This window comes from Ananas comosus, linkage group 7, assembly GCF_001540865.1.
Source record: "Ananas comosus cultivar F153 linkage group 7, ASM154086v1, whole genome shotgun sequence".
NCBI classification, from domain to species: Eukaryota; Viridiplantae; Streptophyta; class Magnoliopsida; order Poales; family Bromeliaceae; genus Ananas; species Ananas comosus.
In genome coordinates, this window is record NC_033627.1 from 10138569 (window position 1) to 10142539 (window position 3971).

The window sequence follows — 3971 nt, forward strand, 5'->3', positions numbered from 1 at the left end:
TTTTAGTTTATCAAACAATACTGTAAAAACTAAGGAAAGAACTCACCTCATGCTTGCTAAATGTCAACTCCCTATTCTCCTTCAGTAGCTATCTTGTGCTTCTAGTGCTTCACCAGGTCTCTTCTATAACTTATACTTTTGAGGGTATTTTCTTAACCTCGGCTAACAACCAACCACCCCTCCTTCCTGGCATGAATATTCATAGAGCCTAGGTTGCCATTCAACATAGTAGGTAATAATGTTTCATAGACATGTATATATACGTAAGAATGCATGACAACCATATAATCAATCAAAGAGGAAAAGGCAATACAATATGAACAACTATCAAGAAAGTTGAACTACTTCATACCTCCTATAATGATTCAAGAGAAATGGTATCAAAGAATACTGAGCATGAAAAAATAGAAATAGTGTCATTTTTCATCAAAGAAATGTGACCTTTTGAGATAAGACATTAGCACTTTCTCTACAAATCAACTATTATTTAGTGGCAATTTCATCAGTACCCTGTTAAACTTGTAAATTTCGTGAATATCCCTCTAAAACTTTAAAATATCATAAATATCCCTTCAAAGATATAAAATTATCACTACTACCCCTGCCTTAACCGTGCATCACTCTACCCGAGTTAAAATGTAGCTAAATGAGAGTTAAAGTATAGAATGATGAATTTACCCCCAAAAGATGATATTTTCAGTAGGAAATAACTAATTAATGCTAAAACAGAAACTCTTCATCTTTCCAAAGCCTTACACCATTAGATGGTTCCTTTTTCAACAAGAAACCTTCATTTTCCTTCTTGCCCTCTTTCTCTTCCTTCTATTATTTTGCTGGTCTACGGCAAGACCCTATTACGTAGGGCATGTTGATCTCCTTTTGCTCTTAATCACATTCTGAAGGATTTATGTTTGTAGGGACATGTGCTGGGCAAGATCTATTAGTTGTTAGTTTTAATTCTAACTAGATATCATTATTCTCATTTTATGCACATATTAGTATAAGATCTTAATTATAAGCTCATGAACTATGTTTTTTTATATGTTGAGTGTGCACTTTATTTACATTTATTTTGTTATGACAAAAATATTGGAGACCTTTCAAAGGCCATTCTTAAAGACCTTTTCAACTACATTTTCTTCAATTAACACCCCTTAATTTTTTACTTTTTGAATTAAGTAGTTCAATCAACCTAATTAGCAATCTTTTATAAAAATTCATTGGTGGCTTTATCAAATTTAATGACATAAATCACTTTTTGTCAAATTTAATGACATTATTAAATGTGATCCACAAGATGGACTCTTATACAACCATTAAAGAAACAATAAGATAAGGATGACAACTTCAAGACACGAAGAAAGGCAAGAGTAGAAGGTATGTTTGTGGATACCAAGACACTATTTACATAGAAATGAATCACTATAGTCAATTTGAAATCTTTGATGATATTAGGAAAAGTTTTGGGGTGACGGTCAAGTATTGATTTTATGGTATGTTACACAATGTGGAGATTATGTGGCAATTAGCAATGATGGACAGCTAATGTCAATTTTTAATATGCATAGTGATGAAAAGCAAATAGTATTATATGTGACATAGGCGAAAACATTAACTTGTTTAATGTGTCGACTACTAGCATTGGTGATGGCAATGAAACAGGATGTAGCTTATAGGGTATGAGCATTAGTGGTAATAACAGGGAGAGGTATAGCATCCAGTGTCTTAGTAAAGAAAATATTAATGCGGATCCCTTACAGAGAACTCAAATGGACAACATATTTAGGAGCCCAGTAGGAGTTGAGGGTAATTATAAAAAGGAACTTTACAAGAAGGATTCTGAGACTACATTGTCTGATGGTATATTCTTCATACTATATATAGCAGTGGATCTAATGATCATAGAATCTCATGGTGAAATCTATGAGTTTGGTAGGGATAATCCAATCATGAAAGTTGGTGTGAAATATCCGAACAAGAAGACATTGAAGAGATCCTTAAATCATTTTACAGTATTAAATGGCTTTGAGTTTAATGCTGAGAAAAGTGATAAAAGAAGAATGACTATGAAATGCACAAACGAAAGGCATGGCTAAAGACTACACTTATCTGTTCTTCAAGACAAGACAACATTCGAGGTATAATTACTTTCTACATTTTCTAGTTTTATTACTTAAATATAAATTTTATAGAGACTTGGTTGTTTATTACATATAACTCTTGATGTATTTATTTGCAAGTAAAGACATTGCAAAATGAGCATGTGTCACGACCTAGGTTGCAGTGGAACCTGGGCTCGCCAACAAATCCGCCATATACACTAGAGGCACCGTGCTCACGAACCGTCTAAACCTGTACACATATAAAGATCTACTACAACCATAGAAATCAGAGGGGTAAATAAAATTAACTAATACATAGATGAAACCATACTGTACATACATCACTACTCCAAAATAGGTATAATATCTACCTCTCGGATAGCATAAAGTAAGTATACAACCCTGCTGGCACTGCTAGTCCTCTATGTACAGTATACGCCAAAACTAGAGTCCAACGAGTCCACCACTAGTACAGGTCTCCGGTAGGAGATGCTCTCTATCCCGTGATTCTCTTACCTCAATCAAAAGCAACGACAATAGTAGAGGGCTATGAAAGAAATATCAACGGGTATGATAACTACTGTAAAAGTAGTCCCTAGTGGGTACCATTATGACGACAACGACTTACCCACTAGGTCTATTAGAGCCATAAGTAATAAGAACTATTGAATGGAAACAAGATAACAAGTAACTGCAAAAAGAATCTGCCACTACTATGCCTCTAACTATGCTACGGGAAATGAATGCATCATAAAGATTTTCATCTACTAGCTACAACACTGCTGAAATATACCCAATCATACTGGTTAGCTTGAAAGTCCAGTCAAACCCGCGCTAGCCTCATGTCTGATCCTTACCAAAATTTTGATGGTTATTGACATAATAGATATCCACTAAATCCAGCCGCCAATCTCTGGAATGCCACTTGAGGGGAGCGACCCGCTCAGGGAGCGACCCGCTCAAGGATCAAAGTAAGGAGGTCAAGCATACTACACTCCTGTAGACTATAGTCGACGCATATGATGAAACAGATTATCACTAACTAGGTGTCCTCGACACAAATGATGCAAATACTAGTATATTTTACAACTGTATGAACCCACGGCTACGTAAGTCAAAAGAAGTCTATAACTTGATACCACCCTATGTAGGTCAACTGTATGAACCCACTAGCTCTACTAGACTAGATTCAGTTTGCATACTTCCATGTAGTGTGTAAGATAGTTCTTTTAGCTAGATGGCCATTAATTACCTTGCAGAAAAAAAAAAGCAATGTACATAACTAAGATCAGTTAAAAGGGAGTTATATTAAGCAGAAATATACAATCAATTGCAATCTTGATAATAATACATGTAAATGCTAGATTCCACATAGACATACTAGGTATTCATTGTATTCGATAAATTAAACCCACCTCGATTCACCATCCGACAATAGGAACAAAATAGACCTCCTCACAGCTCACGAGCCTAGAGTTCTCTAGAACCAACAAAAGTCTGCTACAACAACGAAAATCTGAAAATTACACAAAAACTACGCAATTCAGCTACAAATCCGAATTTCTACCAAAATTAACTCAACTCACATCTCAAACCTTCTGGAAGGAGTGACCCATGAGATCCTTAGCTTAGATTCGATAAAGAAATTCAAGGAAAACTCCACACCAAGCAGAAATCCATAGGTATAAAAATTAGAATAAAAAAATCTAACGAAACTCAATTAGGTTCGGAGAATCCAATTAAACTTCAAATTTATCTTAACTAACCAGTAATCTAGCTGCAAATGAGGAATTCTTAGGTTGTCCTTCTTAGAGTGAGCATGGGACACAGGTGAGCTATTTATAGAGGAAATGGATGAATAGAAAGAAC